At 36.1% G+C, this 24,259-nt stretch overlaps 1 protein-coding gene and 1 long non-coding RNA gene across 2 annotated transcripts in view; both read left to right on the forward strand.

The window, feature by feature from the left end:
- LOC134652871 (uncharacterized) overlaps positions 1–18,944 on the forward strand; it is a 50,636-nt gene extending 31,692 nt beyond the window's left edge. The window contains exon 2 of the long non-coding RNA XR_010097219.1: positions 18,851–18,944. This is a non-coding gene — a long non-coding RNA (uncharacterized LOC134652871). The remainder of the gene's footprint in view (positions 1–18,850) is intronic.
- LOC134652810 (G-protein coupled receptor Mth2-like) overlaps positions 1–24,259 on the forward strand; it is a 125,488-nt gene that overhangs the window by 67,521 nt on the left and 33,708 nt on the right. The window lies entirely within an intron of this gene.

Genomic DNA, 24,259 nt, shown 5'->3' on the forward strand with positions numbered 1-24,259 from the left:
TTATCGAAATAAAGCAGGTAAACTACTATAGTTACTATAGATAAAATATTACCTATTGCATTAAATTAGTAAATTGCCTAAAAGCCTTATCACACTGCCGATTTGTATAAGTACACAGCGAGTTCGCCGCGGGCGATCAAGATACGATTATAAAAGGTCAATTGCCGCTCTAGTTCCGGAAGTTGATGCGTTGATCTGACAAATTATGAGCGAGATCATTTGGTAGTGCCGTTAATCTGACATTTAGATGGTCAGCGTACTGTTTCTTAACATTTTTTATCAGTCAAATATCAAAGAAAAAAAAACACTAACTTTTTATTTTTTTATTTGAAATTTCTTAGTCTTATTGAAAAATTCGTACGTAAGTGTGACACGTCGAACGTGGTATGCGGTAGGCCCTTAGATGTGTTAGCTGCGGAAAACTTCGAAGAAGTTGAAATGTCAGAATTTTCAGGAACGTTTAACAGAAATCAACGAAAAAGTCTATTTAGGAAATGCAAATATTCGATTCCCATACCTACAAAGATGTGAGTACCGTTTTAAATGATTCCATATGGAAATTTCGCTATTTAGATAATTTTTCGACGGCACATCAGTACATAGACTTACGCATTTAACCTAGCTACTTCTTAATCATAATAAACCTTATTCTCCGTTAAGTAATAGTGGATCCAATATAAGTACAGGAATTAATTCCGCCATCAGTCATGATCGGGAACCAGTTCCGGACGCAGTCAATCCGGACAGATTGAGTCCGAATGCTATTAATCTCTGAATTACGATCGTAGGGTTCACACCTACCGTGCGTCGGTTTAATTTTTGTAAACATTTTCGTTACACTATTTTTGGAAATAATGTATGTACAGAGATACAGTCGACGTAAATTATGTATGCAGGTGAAGAAGGCCATTAAGTGTTACGTGGAACTTACACCCCGGTGTAAAACAAGCGCTCTGCGAGACTTGTACCCTTTTTCACTAGGGCCACAGGGCTATAACAGCGAAAATCTAAGTTCGCAAATGGCGGGCATTTTTCTCTGTCACTCTAATTACGCCTTCATTGGAGTAAAAGAGAAAGATCCCCCGCAATTTGCGAATTTCGGTTTTCGCGGTAGCCCCTCAGAACTAAATACGTCCACTTTCTATTTGATGCTGTCTGTATTACTTATTTTAGTTGTTTTATCAGCAATTAATGGAACATCCACACTGATATTTATCTTTTGTTTCAGGTAATAAAAAACCCTACATTTAGTGGCAGAAATTCAACGATCATGGAAAATCTATGTGGTATGATAATGATAAGTGTGGTATGAGCTCAAGAATTACTTATTGTTAGGCCAGCATAGGCCTGAGGGTCGATACAGTTTACGTGGGCTAGTTCGATAAATTGCCTCCATTTTAATGTAGTATTTCTTGAGTTAGTACTACTTACTAGCGCTTTCTGCATAGTTGCCTTCAGGTTATCGGAGCTAATAAGATGGTCACAAATATTTTAAGAACACGACTCTATTATCAAGATCTATGCGTACAGCGTTGATAGTTCGAATCTTACGTTGACCACCGTCGTTCATAGTTCATTTTTTAATTATGCTAGTTAAGGGTATCTCATCAGTAGAATGTGTATACAAATACATAGTATCAATACAGGAAAATTAGGGAACCGCGTTGTTGTCATAAGCTATATTATGTAAGAAATGGGTTGAGCACGTTAAACAAAAAAATGCTTTTTTTAAATAAAATATTAAAAAACAATTTCTTAACTGAGAAGGTATCTTTCATAGACTTATTTTTTGAATAGAAACTGTAACGACTCATAAAAAAGCCAATAATTTCTCTAAGTCTGGGATAAGGATTCTGACCGAATTTTTTAGTCATAATTCTTTTATTGGAGAAATATTTTCTATAAACTACAATTTTTGACCACAACCACACCATAGAGAAATAAGTAAATTATTTCTCCATGCCACCGCATACATAAATATGAAAGATTAAATATATAAGTAAGTACGGTAGGTGTAAACACGGTAAACCTCACACTATAGTTGCACCTACCACTTATTACGCGTTAAGTTACGCATGTTACCTTAAGTGCAAGTTGTATAACTTTAAGTGTGATAAAGGGCTTGCGTAGGATTAGGTAATCGTAAGTGTAAGGCCTGAGTGGACGCTCGAAGCGGAGCGTTCGGCGGGGCGTGCAGCGTGGCGTCGGGCTCACAAGGAATTTGAGCAGGGTGTACTAAGGCCGCTCCTAATACGCTTGCATTTGTTTAACATGCACGCCGCACGCCCCGCCCCGCTGCACGCCCAACTCGAGCGTCCACTCAGGCCTTACACTAACGGTTGAAAATTATACAAAAAAAAATACAAAACAGTGTTGTAAATTATGCATAGATTTATTTATTTAATTTTAAACTTTATTGCACAAACAAAAAGTACAACAGGTAGACTTAATGCCGTTATAGGCATTCATGCGTCCATGTGGGTGCAGTGAGAAATAAACAGAAAAAAAAACGTAACTTTTGAGCGAAGTAAAATATCTACATTCTAAATACCTACTTTATATAATTAATATAATTATGTTATATATAGTATCTATCATTTTGGTGATCATAATGATAGATGATGTAAGGTTACTTACCTAAATGAGTACTGTTGTAATAAATTAAGTTCTTTTAGCTTTATAATATATATTTTTAGTAGGTACATTCGCCATCAGATATATCGGAGCGGCCAAGGTGTTCACAATATTTGAACACGCACTCTAACGCCCGCTTTGACAATAGAGGCGTGTTCAGATATTTGTGAGCACCTTGGAAGCTCCGATATATCTGATGGCGACTGTACCTACCATAAAACATCCAACTATAGCCCAAAAGCTACCACCTATGGTTCAAAACTAACTTGAATATCTTCGTTCAGGTGTAAATGTTTTGAATGTGGCAGTTCTGAGGAAAATTATTTTCAGTTTTGATTGTATCGAAAAATTGCTCAAATCACACACAAGTATCACATCTGCGAAAGCGACTGCTTATTAATTATTATGAATATCAAATTTGCTACTCAAATTTCCACTCAAGAGCAATAAAACCGGTTCATAATATTTGGAACCCCATCGAAAGTCTTAATTTCTTTGGTGTCATTTCCAAATTCGCTCCCAAATTCGAGCTTTTATTAATAGCAAAGCATGCAAAATAAATTAGGTCGCCATAATCATAATATTTGCAGTAACGAAGGGTAAGTTCTTTATTCTACCCCTTTGATTGTACAGCCAACAACCCCCGGCCTATGTATACGCTCAAACAAATTTGCACGTCGCAGTATAAACCTGTTTTAAAAAATAAGACAACAATTTTATTAACAGTATGATTCTTTTCTCAATAAACTTAGGTATTCAGTTTTGTAATAAATTTACACATGTAATAATGACAGGAATTTTAAATATTGCTTTTCCGCACGTTTTTGGTCGCCGGTGTGTCCACACATTTATCTACGGGCGGCGCATATATCTAAGAAAATAAAGTGGGCAAGACGTATGTGGCAAACAGAACATCACAAGACATACTCAATACATAATTATATCCATTATGTGTAAGTACAGTCATACTTTAACAGACATAATATCTACTTAAAGTAGCAGTATTTTCTTTATATAAGCGGCTTAACTACGACGTTTTTTAATACCCGAATTAGCATAATTACCTAAAGAAGTTTAACATTATGTTGTGAATTATTCTATTTTATTTATAATTTAACCAATAAAGCTTGATTAACAATATGCCTTTTTTAAACTGCTGTAGGTAAGTTTAATTCTGGATTCCAAATTTATTCTAAAGCACATTTGCATAATTAAACGTGCTTAATTATCAGTGATCGGAATTTTGGATGCGACACCGCGGTATATCAAATTAAAATAGTACCTAATATGGATACGCCTTTAAGCCCGCGTTCTCCTTTTAAAGTGCTCAAAAAACGCTTTTTAGTATAACATATTTATAAAATATACGACATTAAATAAGCAGTTATTGACGTCATTCAACCCAAGTGGCAACCAAAATCCCAATCAATGTAAATTATGCAAATCTGCTATATTTGTAACATATAATTCCCGCGCGTTTCCGCACGGCGGTGTGTCCACACATTTATCTAAGAAAGTAAAGTGTTCAAGTACGTGTAAAGTGTTCAAGTACGTGTGTGGCCAAACAGAGGAGCACGCGACTTACACAATTAACGTTAATGGAGCGCTTGTTTGTTCTCACGGGTTTTACAAAACATTTTAACGCGTTTTACAGCTCTTTGAGTTATTCGGAGTTGTAACGCTAAAGTTTTCATGTAAGTGGGCGATCTATTTTGATAAATTAGAGCTACGTGTGTGTTAACCCTTCATCAGCATCATATATTTAAGATTAAGACTTGTCGGTGGAGCAATTTCCATGTTTGGCGGTCTTCTGCTTTCTCTTTGACAGCCTGATACGACACGACGTTAAGTCTAACCCTTATTTTGGCAGAAATCATGGAAGGTCGTCAGGCCAAACTTTCTCGGGGCTCAATAGTCTCAAGGATTCTGGTTAAGAAATAAGAGGGTATAAGATTTTGTATGTACAGTAATTTGGACACTGCCAATTAATAGTTAACCATTTGAATGCTTTCACCCTTTAAATTATGTGTTATCGTGTTCGTGCATATATCATCAAGAACGCTTATAAGAGTTATAAGTTTAGTGTTATGATACCTACGAGGTGTTTCGGGATGACTATCCGTCGCCATTCTTGCCATACTACCCTTCTTAGCCGATCGACATTTTGCTCCAGAATACCACCATATAGCAAATTTCATCGAAATCGTTAAAGCCGAATACAAGAATTGCTCGTTTAAAGATAGGTATATAAAATAATATACTGTATAACAGCTAAATTTAGGTAGTTAACTTAGACATTAAAACATGTGTACCTAGTTGTGTATATACTCGTACATTGTTTACAAATGGTTGGTTGTCTTCAAGTAATCTTAGTTTGACTACGGACCGATGTTTGCCGGCCCGAGCAAACATTCTTATGATCTGTTTGTAGACCAGGAGCGACATTCGAACGTAATACAAATTGATTTCAATTTGACGTGATATTGATTTATCACTAATTCGAACTTAATATAAATTGATTTCAATTTGACGTGATATTGATTTATCAATCATTTTACATGTTGGCTTTATGTCGACTGAATACTGATGCTAAAACTGTATTTAAGACCTAATTGTAACGTATTCTGGCAAATAAAAACATTTCTATTTCTATTTCTAATAAACTTTGCCACAAAATAAATACTGGTAATAAACAGAATTAGCACTCCGTCATACCATCGCCCATACTGTTAACTGACAGTTCCTTAAACCTTATTACAAAAGGCATAAAGTCCACCGATGGACAGTTAAGAGTCTTGAGACTGCTTGTACAGCAGCTGACGTTTAACAACGGAAGCACGCGCTGTTCAAAATCTCATACAAAAATAGACATAACGCAAATGCCAACGCACGTCACGCTATCGAATGAAATTTACTAATCTGATGTCAAAATTAGATCAAAATGAAAGTTCGAATACAGCTGTAGCTTCCACGCGAACGTGTATAATGACATAACACTACGATAACTGGTAGTTTTTGTTTGTATGACAACGTGGGCTGAAACAAACGTTTTGAAAGGTTCCGTTTTGTTTACAATTGGTGAAAGCTAGTATTGATGGATGGAGGCACATTAATAGATCCCTTTATAAGGTACAGTCAGCAACAGAAGTAGACAAGCATAAAATGTGACTAACATAAATTTATATATTGCATTTTATTAAAGTTTTGATATTGTTATGTTAGAATCGGGCCAAGGTAATTCTGCTTGGCATTACTTTGACAAAGTGTATTAATTTCTTCATTAATGTCAAAATATGACTTTTACAATGACACTCCCTCAGTTGTTCTGTTCAAGTCGGTGCAAAGTTAGAGTAGACGGACTCTATGATACGCTCTTGAAATCGACTTGCATTGCATCTTGCGTAGGTACACCAACCAGTGCGCCACCAAATAAACTTGAGCAATCGTGCCATATTAATATCAAAACATAACAGATTTCATCATCCCAGTTAGTCAAAAATTATTTTGAATGCAGATTTTTCTTTATCTTTAACTAGGTCCAAAATACACTTTAACTCCCCCACTATTTATTTTTAAGAGAAAAAGAGCGTTTGCATGTAATTTTGGGCATAATATATCGACCGGGATATGAACCGTGATTACCTTTTGTATGTTTTCGATCTCCCGATATTTCGACGCAGTTAGGGCCCGGCCACATGTGCGCGGTGCGGCGCCGCCGCCGCCGCGCGGCGCGGCACCGCAGAAATCTGCGGCGCCGCAAACCGCTCTGCGGCGACGCCCGCCGCAACGCTAAATTTTGCGGTGCCGCGCCGCGGCGCCGCAAAGCGGTGCGCGTCGCCGCGCGCGGTGCCGCGCGCGGTGCCGCAGCGCGGTGCGCGGCGCCGCGCGCGGTGCCGCAAAGCGGTGAGTTTCGCCGCGCGCGGTGCCGCCAAGCGGCGTGCGGCGCCGCGTGCGATGCCACGCTGCATAGTAAAGAATAAAATTCGACTACCAGTTGTTTAATCAGACATGGATCCCTTCACACGTGTTCTGCTCTTGCTGTTGTTATAGCGATAGCGGTTCGCCAAAAAACGCTGTAAATGGTGTTAAAGGTATCAAAATCGGTACGATTGATCTTTAGGACATTTGAAACAATTTGACCCGAAGCACCAACAAATAAAAAAATGAGAGGAGTTATGACGTCATCTTTTTTTGTATGAAATTAAAAAAAAATTGTTTAGAAACCTATCGTGTGTAGTATTAAACGAAAGGGCTTTCTAAGACGATTCCAAAAATATATCACATCATTACATTTGAGTAATTTTTTTTTTAATTATAATAAAAATATTTTTTAAAACATACCAAGTTTGGGTTTCTCCAGATACAATACCGTTAAAAAATTTTTTGTTAAATATACCTCAAATTATACCTAATATCCTCATATCTAATTCTAATAAAGCAATTTTGAAAATATTTACATTTAGTATATTTGTTTTAATTTTTTCTACTCCCGTACCTTTATTTGTCATTTAAAAGGTCATCTCATACACACACCTTTAAACCCCTATGTTATAGTTGTCAAGACAAGTCTTTAGTCTATTCCCCAAAAAAGTATTTGTGCATACACGCAGTATCTTTTTGGTACTTTTACGATACTTCGTGTAATCACCACTTAAAAAATATTGTATTAAATACATTGTTGCCAACCTAATTTTAATTGATTGATGAGTACTAAGTGCATAGTAGAAACAATAAAATTCCTTCAGAAGTCAGAAACGCGCATGTGACACCCGTAATATAGCAAGATCCATAGACTACGAACACCGCTTAGCGTTGCTTGTTAGTCTCCATAGGCTACTGTGGCCAAAATCGAGAAAAAAAAAACTATCCAAAATTGTAATTTAACTAAGAGCAAGTACCAGGGCCTCACGAGTTACTAGAAGGTGTCGCTGACCATCCGGCCGTGGGGCGCGGGGCGCGGTGGCCGGGTCGCGTATCTTAGCTGTATACTTTTGGTTTGTTTACCTACATATATGTCCTATATGATTCCACTTGTTTAAAGTATTATTTTTGTTGAATGAAAAATATTTGTTAAATTTACAATTTTTAATATTTAAAGGTGAGATTTTTCAGTTAATTCTTACATAAATAATTTTTACTACGAATTATAGATTCCGAGATATAAGCGACTTTCTGGAAAACCGTTATACTTATATTAATTTTATGCTTTCTATTTAAATATTTAATTGAGAAATTCATAGATCACACTTTGTAAAATTGAAAAATTAAAAAAAAGTACTTCATGTAATTATTTTCAAAATTGCTTTCTTAGTGTTAGATACCTAATATCCTCGTAGGATATTAGGTATAATTTGAGGTATATTTTACAAAAAAATATTGAACGGTATTGTATCTGGAGAAGCCCAAACTTGGTATGTTTTGAAAATTATTTTTATTATAATTAAAAAAAAGCGGCCAAGTGCGAGCCGGACTCGCCCATGAAGGGTTCCGTATTTAGGCGATTTATGACGTATTAAAAAAAACTACTTGCTAGATCTCGTTCAAACCAATTTTCGGTTGAAGTTTACATGGTAATGTACATCATATATTTTTTTTAGTTTTATCATTCTCTTATTTTAGAAGTTAGGGGGGGGGGGGACACACATTTTACCACTTTGGAAGTGTCTCTCGCGCAAACTATTCAGTTTAGAAAAAAATGATATTAGAAATCTCAATATCATTTTTGAAGACCTATCCATAGATACCCCACACGTATGGGTTTGATGAAAAAAAAAATTTTTGAGTTTCAGTTCGAAGTATGGGGAACCCCAAAAATTTATTGTGTTTTTACTATTTTTGTGTGAAAATCTTAATGCGGTTCACAGAATACATCTACTTACCAAGTTTCAACAGTATAGTTCTTATAGTTTCGGAGAAAAGTGGCTGTGACATACGGACGGACAGACAGACGGACAGACAGACAGACAGACAGACAGACAGACAGACATGACGAATCTATAAGGGTTCCGTTTTTTGCCATTTGGCTACGGAACCCTAAAAACCGGCCAAGTGCGAGTCGGACTCGCGTTCCAAGGGTTCCGCGCATTACACAATTTTTAACAATATGTTTTGTTTAATGAAAAGTCAGTAAAATGTCTTTAAAAAACCCGTAGGGGCCGGATCAAAAACTAAGTACTTAAGTCCGACTCACGCTTGACTGCATATTTCTAATAGGTTTTCCTGTCATTTATAGGTAAAGAACTATTTAGTGTATTTTTTCAATATTGTAGACCCAGTACCTAGTTTCAGAGATAAGGGGGGGAAAGGGTCATTTTTTGCCTATTTTCTTGAATACCTGCTAAACTATTTATCTTAAAATTATCATTCCAAAGTTTAATTAATAATTAAATTAATAAACTTTATTTTGAAACACTTTTAGGTACAGAAATTTACAAACTTTTCTCAAAATGAGCTCTTTCATTTGATATGTAACACGATATCTTAGTTTGAAAAACTTTATTTTTTAATTTGCTCTTTTACATCCCAAAAGTGGCCTACATATTTAAAATTCATTTGTTTACGTTACATATATGTCCGTCTTTGGGTCACAAACTTACATAGGTATGTGTGCCAAATTTTAACTTCATTAAAAGTGAGTAAAATGTCTTTAAAAACCCCGTAGGGGTCGGATCAAAATCTAAGTACTTAAGTCCGACTCACGCTCGACTGCACATTTCTAATAGGTTTTTCTGTCATCTATAGGTAAAGAACTATTAAGTGTAATTTTTTCAAAATTTTAGAGCAGTACTTTCAGAGATAAAGGGGAGGAATGGTAATTTTTTGCCTATTTTCTTGAATAACTGCTAAACTATTTATCTTAAAATTATAAAAAAAATATATTTGAGATTCTCAAAATGAGCTCTTTCATCTGATACACACACGATATATTTTGAATAACTTTATTTTTTTATTTGCTCTTTTACCCCCAAAAAGTGGCCTCCATATTTAAAATTCATTTGTGTACGTTACATGTCCGTCTTTGGATCACAAACTTACATATGTGTGCCAAATTTCAACTTATTGAAAAGTGAGTAAAATGTCTTTAAAAAACCCGTAGGGGTCGGATCAAAAACTAGTACTTAAGTCCGACTCACGCTTGACTGCACATTTCTAATAGGTTTTCCTGTCATCTATAGGTTAAGAACTATTTAGTGTATTTTTTTCAATATTTTAGACCCAGTACCTAGTTTCAGAGATAAGGGGGGGAAAGGGTCATTTTTTGCCTATTTTCTTGAATAACTGCTAAACTATTTATCTTAAAATAATAAAAAAATATATTTGAGATTCTCAAAATGAGCTCTTTCATTTGATATGTAACACGATATAGTTTGAAAAACTTTATTTTTAAATTTCTCTTTTACCCCCCAAAAGTGGCCTTCATATTTAAAATTCATTTATTTACGTTACATCTTCGTCTTTAGGTCACAAACTTACATATGTGTGCCAAAATTTTGCGTTGCGGCGGGCGTCGCCGCAGAGCGGTTTGCGGCGCCGCAGATTTCTGATTTCTGATTTGTATGGAATTTAAAAAAAACTGTTTTGAAACCTATCGTGTGTGGTATTAAACGAAAGGGCTTTCTGAGCCGATTCCAAAAATATCTTATCATTATATTTTAGTCATTTTTTTTAGGGTTCCGTACCTCAAAAGGAAAAAACGGAACCCTTATAGGATCACTCGTGCGTCTGTCTGTCCGTCCGTCCGTCTGTCACAGCCTATTTTCTCCGAAACTACTGGACCAATAAAGTTGAAATTTGGCACACATATGTAAGTTTGTGACCTAAAGACGAAGATGTAACGTAAATAAATGAATTTTAAATATGAAGGCCACTTTTGGGGGGTAAAAGAGAAATTTAAAAATAAAGTTTTTCAAACTATATCGTGTTACATATCAAATGAAAGAGCTCATTTTGAGAATCTCAAATATATTTTTTTATTATTTTAAGATAAATAGTTTAGCAGTTATTCAAGAAAATAGGCAAAAAATTACCATTCCCCCCCTTTATCTCTGAAACTACTAGGTCTAAAATAATGAAAAAAATACACTAAATAGTTCTTAACCTATAGATGACAGGAAAACCTATTAGAAATGTGCAGTCAAGCGTGAGTCGGACTTAAGTACTAGTTTTTGATCCGACCCCTACGGGTTTTTTAAAGACATTTTACTCACTTTTCAATAAGTTGAAATTTGGCACACATATGTAAGTTTGTGATCCAAAGACGGACATGTAACGTACACAAATGAATTTTAAATATGGAGGCCACTTTTGGGGGGTAAAAGAGCAAATAAAAAAATAAAGTTATTCAAAATATATCGTGTGTGTATCAAATGAAAGAGCTCATTTTGAGAATCTCAAATATATTTTTTTTATAATTTTAAGATAAATAGTTTAGCAGTTATTCAAGAAAATAGGCAAAAAATACCATTCCTCCCCTTTATCTCTGAAAGTACTGGACTAAAATTTTGAAAAAATTACACTAAATAGTTCTTTACCTATAGATGACAGGAAAACCTATTAGAAATGTGCAGTCGAGCGTGAGCCGGACTTAAGTACTTAGATTTTGATCCGACCCCTACGGGGTTTTTAAAGACATTTTACTCACTTTTAATGAAGTTATAATTTGGCACACATACCTATGTAAGTTTGTGACCCAAAGACGGACATATATGTAACGTAAACAAATGAATTTTAAATATGTAGGCCACTTTTGGGAGGTAAAAGAGCAAATTAAAAAATAAAGTTTTTCAAACTAAGATATCGTGTTACATATCAAATGAAAGAGCTCATTTTGAGAAAAGTTTGTAAATTTCTGTACCTAAAAGTGTTTCAAAATAAAGTTTATTAATTTAATTATTAATTAAACTTTGGAATGATCATTTTAAGATAAATAGTTTAGCAGTTATTCAAGAAAATAGGCACAAAATGACCCTTTCCCCCCCTTATCTCTGAAACTAGGTACTGGGTCTAAAATATTTAAAAAAATACACTAAATAGTTCTTAACCTATAGATGACAGGAAAACCTATTAGAAATGTGCAGTCAAGCGTGAGTCGGACTTAAGTACTAGTTTTTGATCCGACCCCTACGGGTTTTTTAAAGACATTTTACTCACTTTTCAATAAGTTGAAATTTGGCACACATATGTAAGTTTGTGATCCAAAGACGAACATGTAACGTACACAAATGAATTTTAAATATGGAGGCCACTTTTTGGGGGTAAAAGAGCAAATAAAAAAATAAAGTTATTCAAAATATATCGTGTGTGTATCAAATGAAAGAGCTCATTTTGAGAATCTCAAATATATTTTTTTTATAATTTTAAGATAAATAGTTTGGCAGTTATTCAAGAAAATAGGCAAAAAATTACCATTCCTCCCCTTTATCTCTGAAAGTACTGGACTAAAATTTTGAAAAAATTACACTGAATAGTTCTTTACCTATAGATGACAGGAAAACCTATTAGAAATGTGCAGTCGAGCGTGAGTCGGACTTAAGTACTTAGATTTTGATCCGACCCCTACGGGGTTTTTAAAGACATTTTACTCACTTTTAATGAAGTTAAAATTTGGCACACATACCTATGTAAGTTTGTGACCCAAAGACGGACATATATGTAACGTAAACAAATGAATTTTAAATATGTAGGCCACTTTTGGGAGGTAAAAGAGCAAATTAAAAAATAAAGTTTTTCAAACTAAGATATCGTGTTACATATCAAATGAAAGAGCTCATTTTGAGAAAAGTTTGTAAATTTCTGTACCTAAAAGTGTTTCAAAATAAAGTTTATTAATTTAATTATTAATTAAACTTTGGAATGATAATTTTAAGATAAATAGTTTAGCAGTTATTCAAGAAAATAGGCAAAAAATGACCCTTTCCCCCCCTTATCTCTGAAACTAGGTACTGGGTCTACAATATTGAAAAAATACACTAAATAGTTCTTTACCTATAAATGACAGGAAAACCTATTAGAAATATGCAGTCAAGCGTGAGTCGGACTTAAGTACTTAGTTTTTGATCCGGCCCCTACGGGTTTTTTAAAGACATTTTACTGACTTTTCATTAAACAAAACATATTGTTAAAAATTGTGTAATGCGCGGAACCCTTGGAACGCGAGTCCGACTCGCACTTGGCCGGTTTTTAGGGTTCCGTAGCCAAATGGCAAAAAACGGAACCCTTATAGATTCGTCATGTCTGTCTGTCTGTCTGTCTGTCTGTCCGTCTGTCTGTCCGTCCGTATGTCACAGCCACTTTTCTCCGAAACTATAAGAACTATACTGTTGAAACTTGGTAAGTAGATGTATTCTGTGAACCGCATTAAGATTTTCACACAAAAATAGAAAAAACACAATAAATTTTTGGGGTTCCCCATACTTCGAACTGAAACTCAAAAATTTTTTTATTCATCAAACCCATACGTGTGGGGTATCTATGGATAGGTCTTCAAAAATGATATTGAGGTTTCTAATATCATTTTTTTCTAAACTGAATAGTTTGCGCGAGAGACACTTCCAAAGTGGTAAAATGTGTGTCCCCCCCCCCTAACTTCTAAAATAAGAGAATGATAAAACTAAAAAAAATATATGATGTACATTACCATGTAAACTTCAACCGAAAATTGGTTTGAACGAGATCTAGCAAGTAGTTTTTTTTAATACGTCATAAATCGCCTAAATACGGAACCCTTCATGGGCGAGTCCGGCTCGCACTTGGCCGCTTTTTTTTAATTATAATAAAAATAATTTTCAAAACATACCAAGTTTGGGCTTCTCCAGATACAATACCGTTCAATATTTTTTTGTAAAATATACCTCAAATTATACCTAATATCCTACGAGGATATTAGGTATCTAACACTAAGAAAGCAATTTTGAAAATAATTACATGAAGTACTTTTTTTTAATTTTTCAATTTTACAAAGTGTGATCTATGAATTTCTCAATTAAATATTTAAATAGAAAGCATAAAATTAATATAAGTATAACGGTTTTCCAGAAAGTCGCTTATATCTCGGAATCTATAATTCGTAGTAAAAATTATTTATGTAAGAATTAACTGAAAAATCTCACCTTTAAATATTAAAAATTGTAAATTTAACAAATATTTTTCATTCAACAAAAATAATACTTTAAACAAGTGGAATCATATAGGACATATATGTAGGTAAACAAACCAAAAGTATACAGCTAAGATACGCGACCCGGCCACCGCGCCCCGCGCCCCACGGCCGGATGGTCAGCGACACCTTCTAGTAACTCGTGAGGCCCTGGTACTTGCTCTTAGTTAAATTACAATTTTGGATAGTTTTTTTTTTCTCGATTTTGGCCACAGTAGCCTATGGAGACTAACAAGCAACGCTAAGCGGTGTTCGTAGTCTATGGATCTTGCTATATTACGGGTGTCACATGCGCGTTTCTGACTTCTGAAGGAATTTTATTGTTTCTACTATGCACTTAGTACTCATCAATCAATTAAAATTAGGTTGGCAACAATGTATTTAATACAATATTTTTTAAGTGGTGATTACACGAAGTATCGTAAAAGTACCAAAAAGATACTGCGTGTATGCACAAATACTTTTTTGGGGAATAGACTAAAGACTTGTCTTGACAACTATAACATAGGGGTTTAAAGGTGTGTGTATGAGATGACCTTTTAAATGACAAATAAAGGTACGGGAGTAGAAAAAATTAAAACAAATATACTAAATGTAAATATTTTCAAAATTGCTTTATTAGAATTAGATATGGGGATATTAGGTATAATTTGAGGTATATTTAACAAAAAAAATTTTAACGGTATTGTATCTGGAGAAACCCAAACTTGGTATGTTTTAAAAAATATTTTTATTATAATTAAAAAAAAAAAATACTCAAATGTAATGATGTGATATATTTTTGGAACCGTCTTAGAAAGCCCTTTCGTTTAATACTACACACGATAGGTTTCTAAACAATTTTTTTTTAATTTCATACAAAAAAAGATGACGTCATAACTCCTCTCGTTTTTTTATTTGTTGGTGCTTCGGGTCAAATTGTTTCAAATGTCCTAAAGATCAATCGTACCGATTTTGATACCTTTAACACCATTTACAGCGTTTTTTGGCGAACCGCTATCGCTATAACAACAGCAAGAGCAGAACACGTGTGAAGGGATCCATGTCTGATTAAACAACTGGTAGTCGAATTTTATTCTTTACTATGCAGCGTGGCATCACACGCGGCGCCGCACGCCGCTTGGCGGCACCGCGCGCGGCGAAACTCACCGCTTTGCGGCACCGCGCGCGGCGCCGCGCACCGCGCTGCGGGACCGCGCGCGGCACCGCGCGCGGCGACGCGCACCGCTTTGCGGCGCCGCGGCGCGGCACCGCAAAATTTTGCGTTGCGGCGGGCGTCGCCGCAGAGCGGTTTGCGGCGCCGCAGATTTCTGCGGTGCCGCGCCGCGCGGCGGCGGCGGTGCCGCACCGCGCACATGTGGCCGGGCCCTTACATGTAACTGCGTGCATCTTGTTCACGAGTAACTGAAGATAGCGGGTGGGTGTGAAACTAACCGTGAATTATTCAAAACTGTTAATTTTGGGCAACTGGCCCGCATAGCTTCTCCTGAATAATATACTTCGCATACCTCACTTCACTAAAATACTGCACGTCTTTTCATACAAGTTTTCCTACCCACACTGCCGCGTGTCAAAGATAATAGAACGCAAATATTTGCTACCTACCATGAAACTGAAAGGTCGTATCTTACTATGAAACTCGTATAGAGATACGACTTTTGGGTAAAGGCCGCCGAGAGACACTTAAGCGACGCATTTCATTTCATTTCCACCAGCTCTCAAGTCATCACGTCTGTGTAGATAAGCAATATTGATTTATGTTCTGCAGAAAATAGGGTTGCTTTTGCAATTATACAATACAGTTGAGAACTCATTGACTGCCTCACGTAGACCCCTCATTAGGTAAGAAGTATTTTATTAAAGATAAAGATAAGATAAGATAAAAGATAGTTTATTCAAGTAGGCATAATTGCAATGCGCTTATGAACGTCAAATAAAGCTAGGTAGACCGGCTCCAACCCTACACCTCTGCCCCGAGAAGATTTAAATCCCCCCTCAATTGGAGGAGGGTATCCCAATATGGGACCGGCAACAAACTCGGCGGGACACATCTTTTCAAAAATAATTACATCTTATAATTAACATGCATTACGAGAAAATAAGGGAAAAAATACAATTTAAATTACTATAGAATTCATGCAATTATACACATAAGGTGTAATAGAAATTTGATTTAGAAAATATACATATGTACATGGAATCATACAAAATCGTAGCTCTTTCAGAAAACATATCAAATTCTTACAAAAGGAAAAGAAAATAAAGTTATTAAAAGAAAAGCTCTCAAGCAGAAGGAGTTCCAAATAGAGTTCCGGTGAAAATTGTTGAGCATTAGAGTTTTCGTTCGTCGCGACATCTATTATTTTCAACTAACAGTGCTGATAAATTCCGCTATTTGACGCTAGATGTCGACTAAGAAATAAGTCGCCTTTTGGTAAAAAAACTGATGTATGGAGTTACCAAAGAGAATATAATCACTACGTTTTAAGAGACGGGACTTCCATACTAGCCACCTGAAATTCTGAGTAGTATGAAGCGTATGCTAGAATCCTGTACCAATAGGACAGAAATTATGACAGCAGATGTGGACGGCACTGCTGCCAACATGAGCAACAAAAAGGGATGTGCTTCACTCACTGTTAGATATTTTTATCGATATCGATAATTTGAAAAAAAAATTGCGTTGCTTTTAGACTAATTATTAAACTTTCGCAATAAGTACTTTTCGTAACTACTATTTTTTTACTTAGAAGTTACGAAAAGTATGATTGTAATAAATGATAACAACAGTTTTCTTTTTAATTAATTAATTTTATTAGATCTTTTAAAATAATATTTACTACTTTGATATACCCTGTTATTGACCTTTTTTTACAGTGTCTACTAAGGGGTCTTCTAATTCCGCGAAAGATCTATTTTTAATTCGGCATTCGTTTCTGATTAATAAGAGGCTTAGTCGCCTCAGCAGTTGGTCAGTCATGGTTGCTTGATTTTCAATAGGCACATAGGCTAAATCTTCATTACCCGTCACTTGAACCCATCTTTTACACCTGGAAAGGAGCAATTTTTTTCGATATTAATAGAAAGATATTATACTCGGGTTATTTTAGTCAAGTAGTGTTTTTGCTCGTCTCTTTCTATTTATATATACCCATGGCAAGGGAAACCAAAACATTTTTCAATAACATGGACCTAAGAACTGGTCAGAAAAAATATCGATATTATCTGGGTACTTACCGCACTAACTTTTACAATGATATTATTTTATTCCAGAATTTCTTTTAAATAATGAAAAGAAAAACCGCTTACTTTGGACATATATACAGACATGACAAATATAATATTGTTAAAGGGATAATAGAGGGAAAAATCGAAGGGAAAAGGGGCAGAGGAAAAAGAAAAACAACCTGGATGGATAACCTTAGGAGTTGGACGGGAATCGACGCTGCCACGCTAGGCAGAAAAACTGCAAATAGAGAAGAGTTCCGGACTGTGGTAGCCGACATCCGTAGAGGATATGGCACCTAAAGAAGAAGAAGAATTTCTTTTAATTTCTAAAGACACATGTTGCGTTATGTGTTTTATGTAGAAAAACAAATAGATTTTTGAACTTACCTATCTTCATCCAATGGAGATTTAGCCATAAATGTTCGTTTTTGACCACCAACCACCAAGTCCACCAACACGACCGGCCTTTAAACCGCAAATCTCACACGTTTTGTAGTGCATATTTGCTTTAGATCACATAATAGGTACACATTCACGGACTCAAACCAAGTTATGGTCGTAACTGTTACGTCAAATCAGTAAATATCAACAGATTTTAAACACAAAAATGCACGGTTCAAAAAGCCCGGCGAACAGTAAACATAAATCATGGCGGACAATGGCGGATGTGAAGGTAAGTGAGAAAGGGATGCCGCTGTTAGAGCAAGATATATATATCCGCCATACCAGCTAGCTTAAACTTCATACAACGATTTTTATAAGGAGACTTTCGCCAGACTGGGAGTTACCATTACCACTCTTTCTTTAAGGTCAATGTGGCTAATTCCGTCATAGGGGATACTCCGTCCATTTGCGTTTTTCTCGAACATCGAACAAAATTGATAAATTCATCGACAAAGCAGCGGCTTCTAGTTTCAGCAATCAAAAGCAAATAGTTTTTTTTCCTACGATTGAAAATCTAAGAAATATACGCTCGCGGACGGAATACATACAATCACTCCAGAAGTAGGTATCCCAATTGTCACTGAGAATGAGACAGTGTCACGACGCTGGTTTTCAGGGCACCCAGAAACTCTAGTCTCCTTGCTCCGTCTAGTGGGCGGGTGATCTGTGTCCTAGAGGGTTATATTCCCCGTCTGATGTGTACTCGGTCAACACGGCATTATGCCGTCTCAGCTCTCTTGATAAATTGCTTTGACGTTTAATTGAGCCTGTGGGAACTCTTAGTGCATTTCGCTCGCACATATATATTGGTGCGAGTGAGATAGATTGACGAATATGCTAATATTATTTAATCAAGATTGGATTAAGATATGATTGTCGCTCCTGGTTGAAATCTTGGATGCATATGATATTAGAAACAAAATATACAGTTTTATTTATTAGAATGGGCGCGCAACTAAATAAAAAGCGTGAATTTTTTTATTACATCTTTTTAGTAAAAAGTGTAAAAATGCCCATAAATAGAAGTACTCATACTGACCATACTATAATTTAAGGTTGACCGGTAGAGAATGCCTCATTAAGTTCACTTTTTAGGGTTCCGTAGCCAAATGGCAAAAAACGGAACCCTTATAGATTCGTCATGTCTGTCTGTCTGTCCGTCTGTCTGTCCGTCTGTCTGTCCGTCCGTATGTCACAGCCACTTTTCTCCGAAACTATAAGAACTATACTGTTAAAACTTGGTAAGTAGATGTATTCTGTGAACCGCATTAAGATTTTCACACAAAAATAGAAAAAAAACAATTAATTTTTGGGGTTCCCCATACTTTGAACTAAAACTCAAATTTTTTTTTTCATCAAACCCATACATACGTGTGGGGTATGGGATAGGTCTTCAAAAATGATATTGAGGTTCCTAATATCATTTTTTTTCTAAACTGAATAGTTTGCGCGAGAGACACTTCCAAAGTGGTAAAATGTGTGTCCCCCCCCCCTAACTTCTAAAATAAGAGAATGATAAAACTAAAAAAAATATATGATGTACATTACCATGTAAACTTCCACCGAAAATTGGTTTGAACGAGATCTAGCAAGTAGTTTTTTTTAATACGTCATAAATCGCCTAAATACGGAACCCTTCATGGGCGAGTCCGACTCGCACTTGGCCGCTTTTTTGTACATTAAGGTATTCTTTTGTGCATAAATTAGGTACTGTTAAAAAAACTTACTAAAAAGGACATTTAACTTACATCAAACCAGTAGGGAAGCTGTCAAATTTGAAACACGCTGTTTAATGAAATATTAATTAAAGCCCTACAAAAGCCCTATTAAAATCCACCCTCAATGGCATTAAGTATTAGGTACCTATACTAATCGAGGGAAGGGTGGAAAATATCAAATGATCCAGATTAAAAATTTAATCGGATAAATACGAGGGGCGTTCAAAATATTCTCGGTATTGATATCTTACAACCTCTTCTAAAATTTCTTTCGTTACTGGCCGCTAAGGTTTATTCATTGACATTAAAAAAAAGTATAATTCGAACCGAGATGTTCTTTTGTTTTTCTGCAATTGCTGAACAAACATGAACATCATGTGGGAATTGACAATGTTAACTAAATTAGAACATCGATGCGTGATAAAATTCTTGACAAAACAGGGTAAAAATCAAAAAACCATAAAAGAGGAAATGGATTGTGTTTACCGTGAGTCTGCTCCTTCTTTATCTACCATTCAAAAGTGGTCAAGCGAGTTTAAACGTGGAAGGGAGAGTGTTGAAGACGACCCTAGACCTGGCCGGCCTGTAGTAGCTACTTCATAAGAAAATATTGATAAAGTGGAAAAACTTATATTGGAAGATGGTCGAGTGAAGGTAAAATCTATAGCACAAGTAACCAATCTCTCTATTGGTACCGTACATGATATTATCCATGACCATCTTAATATGTCAAAAGTAAGTGCAAGATGGGTTCCGCGAATGCTGACTCGGCTTCAAAAAGACATGCGTGTAGCTTGTTGTTCCGATTTTATTGACCTGTGCGGTGAAAATCCTGATGAGGTGCTGCAAAGAATAGTTACTGGAGATGAAACCTGGGTTCATCATTATGACCCAGAGAGTAAACAAGAGTCCATGCAGTGGCACATTAAGGGTTCAGCTCATCCCAAGAAGTTCAAGGTCATCCCTTCAGCTGGCAAGGTCATGGCCACGATATTTTGGGATTGTGAAGGAGTATTACTGATCGATTATAAAGAAAAAGGTGTAAATATCACAGGACAGTACTACGCTAACATTCTACGTCAATTAAAGGATGCAATCAAAGAAAAGAGGCGAGGAAAGTTAACCAAAGGTGTTATGCTTCTGCATGACAACGCCCCCGTCCATACTGCTCATATTGCCAAGGCAGCTATTGTTGAATGTGGGTTTGAAACTGTTACTCACCCACCGTATAGTCCGGACTTAGCCCCCAGCGACTTCTTTTTGTTCCCCAATCTTAAAAAGGATCTGCGTGGAAATAAATTTTCTGATGATGAAGCATTGAAGGCGGCAGTGGAGGAGCATTTTTACACCAAAGATAAAAAATATTTTTATGCAGGATTAAAAAAAATAATTGATCGATCTTTTAAGTGTATGAACATAGGGGGGGAGTATATTGAAAAATAAAAATATCAAACTTTTCGTACTTGTTTGTTTTCATTCTCATACCGAGAATATATTGAACACCCCTCGTAGGTCCCGTCCATAATTTATTTTTTACCCTACCTCATCAATCATTAAGCTTTCCCGGGGTTGGTCCCATTCACAGATCACTTGTTACTAGACGATGCATTATAGCACGCTCGACTCGTTGATTCTACTCATTAGCGCTTTTGTACGTACTAATTTTGGCTTACTTCAGTGGCGTTGTAAAGTGTACATAGTAGTAACGGCGCGTTAAAAATGTTTGTACACATATTTAGTTACACAAACGGGTCTACCGCGATTTAAGGTAAAAACAATGAAACTATATCGTGGTAGACCCGTTTGTGTAATTAAATATGTGTACAAAACGCAAGAGTTTAAAGTATTATAAAAATGTTTGTAGACAAGACGGAAGTTATTCGCTTTTCATGCTCTTATAGTTTTAATAATAGAGAAATTGGTGGAAATAGAGTCCTTTGGACGTCAACGAGTTGCTTTAAAGGTATTTTATGGCTTAGTATTTACTAGCAAATTGTACTTATAATATTACAAAACATACATAATTCATCTCATGATGCAACTAATCAGTTGAGGTTCGTAATATTAACTTGTGTACTAGTACTAGGTAATCCTCGAGTCTTCGTAATGCAGAATCTTATGTACATAATCTGTGGCCCCATTGCAATTATTGGCCAGGAAATTGAATTATTCCTTGATATCGTTTAGAAAAGGGATTAAAGACTGAGCTTTTTAGCATTAAAGAACCCTCTTCGGAGATAAGTAGCCGTTTAAATAGCTACTTTTGTCGACGCGATCCTCTTAAGTAGGTAACTTTAATGCATTCCTTTGTTCTTTCTTTTCTTTATAGTTAGTGCTTACTCTTTAAACTTGGTAAGAGGGGAGGGGAAGTATGATAGCCCGTATATAGCTTCATTCAAACTTCATTTATACATATAAGGACAATCTGTAGATTTTTATCGTTTTTAGGGTTCAGTACCTCAAAATGAATAAACGGAACCCTTATAGAATCACTCTGTCTCACTGCGTCTGTCTGTTTGTCTGCCCGAACATTCCCCCCCCCCTTTTATCTCCGAAACTACAGGGTCTAAAATTACGAAATAAATACACTAAATAGTTATTTACCTATAGATGACAGTAACCTATTAGAAATGTGCAGTCAAGCGTGAGTCGGACTTAATGTACAGAACCCTTGGAACGCGAGTCCGACTCGTACTTGGCCGGTTTTTGTATTTACATCCTTACCACAGGTTTACCCTTCGAACAGTCTAAAAAGTTGGAACCTACCACAGCTCTAGTAGCACGGTCGCATTTTTATCGTTTATCACCATGCCTGTCACGTTCAAACAAGTATGTAAGTGCGAAAGTGACGGGCATAGTGATAGTCGATAAAAATGGAACCGTGCTGAGCCCGCAGGTTTACACTGTTCGAAGGATAAGACATGCAAAAAGATTTAATTCAAGTTACTTTGTTTACTTTTTGATAAGTTTAAGTTCCTTTCAGCCCCTTATTAGCCCGTACCGCCGCTTACAATCGGAGCGGATCTGATTGTTAGGATCAATCTAGACATAGGGTGGGCGTTCCCATTTAGATCGGCCTGTGGCTATTATGTCCGAGCCACAGACATATTATATAGATTAGACCCCACATGTGAGGTCAATACGGGTAGGTGTGGCTGGCCTTCAAATTGGGGCTTGTTTACACATTGATTAGTGCTTATTGCGAGTTCATACATTTGCTGCTTGCTTCTTGCGTTTAGTCGCAAATGTATGAACTCGCATCAAACACTAATCAGTGTGTAAACAGGCCTCAGTGTAAAGACCTGGGGCCCGTTTCTCAAAAGCTTGTAACTTGTAATAGAAGTGGATGTCACTTTTTGACAGCTTTTGTTAGAAAGGGACTTCCGTATTATCCGTATTAACTTTCTGAGATTTCGTTACCGGCCCGGCCCGTCTCGCCGATTTAGTATTCGCAGTACATGCCGACATATTACTAAGCTTACATAAAACCATAAAAGTTCATTCCATCTTCTTACCGGTAAGATATTTACAGGTACAGCCCTGGCTTAGACGGACTCTAGTCAGACTATATGTCTGTGCCCAGCATAGATACTAGATAAGGAATGCTCTGCCCAGGGCTAAGGGAATGCAATCTAGACAACAATCAAAATCATATTGAATTAGCCATTTGCTATAATAGGATTGCCTGAAGGCGGGTGAGAGGTTGACCTGAGCATTTATGAGTTCAGTTGTGTACTTAGTGTAACTGTAATTATTTGGTATGCGTATAATAATAATTCTACGTACTAAGGGTAAAAACGGAACCCTATTTCTAAGACTCCGCTGTCCGTCCGTCTGTCCGTCTGTCTGTCACCAGGATGAAACTCATGATCACAATGTCAAAAGACATTCTACATTTATCGTACCGTACCTATCTTTTCCTAGTTATCACCATTTAGTTCCTCGTAAACAAAACATTTTTAGGGATCTGTACCCAAAGGGTAAAAACGGGACCCTAAGACTCCACTGTCCATCTGTCCGTCTGTCTGTCACCAGGTTGTTACGGTTCATGAGATAGACAGACGTCTACCTCATGAACCGTGATAGCTAGACAGTTGAAATTTTCACACAACATGTATTTCTGTTGCCGCTATAACAGCAAATACTTAAAACAAAATAAAATAAATATTTAAGTGGGGCTCCCATACAACAAACGTGATGTTGCCGTCATGTGATTTTCGTTATTTTAAGTAGTACGTTATTTGGTCGATCAACTTCTACAAATTCTACAAATTCTACAAACTATACAATACAGGGTGTTGCCTGTAACACGAGTAAATAATTAAAACATATGTTATACTCGTCAAATTATAAAACTTTTAAACATTATGAATTCTTTAGACTTCCTCTTTTTTATACAAAATAAATATTGCCTTGAATGTACGCTGACATCTGTGTGTTTGACGTTGATTGTCACGCTTTAAACATAACAAAATTTGCAATACATTGCGTCTTAGAATAAACTTTAAAGTGTAATAAAAATCAAAACATAAGTTATTTTTAAAAGTTGCTGAACAAATGTTGGTCAGTTTGAGGAGTATAGCCTACTGTTTAATTTATTTCTCCTGTTACAGGAAACACTGTATATTGTTCGATTAGCAATTTACCCTGTATAGACATTTAAGGTAAATTAAATTAACAACTGTAATGCTATTAAAATGAAAATTTACCGCATCAAATTGGCAGGATTAGCAAATACGGCCGTTACGGCTTAATCCCATAGCCCATAGCCAAACATAGCCTAACAAACTATGCATGTTAATCCAAACAAGCATTTCAACTAAAATTGCCTCATTCCGCTTATCAAAGTTGCGCAACCTGTTGGGATAATCCTGATAGCGTTGTTGCGGATTATTACTGTGGTAGCGGATAGAAAAGGCTGCTTATGAATTAAATACGGTTGTTTTTAAAATTCCAATCAGATTTATTCACTCCCCGCAATGCAAACAATCTTATATGCGGGGGTGGTCAACTTTAACTTCCAAATTGTAGAACACAACACAAAGAGTAACAGCTATTGTTTAACTTACTTACTTACTTA

The sequence above is a fragment of the Cydia amplana genome, chromosome 12 (assembly GCF_948474715.1).
Source record: "Cydia amplana chromosome 12, ilCydAmpl1.1, whole genome shotgun sequence".
NCBI classification, from domain to species: domain Eukaryota; kingdom Metazoa; phylum Arthropoda; class Insecta; order Lepidoptera; family Tortricidae; genus Cydia; species Cydia amplana.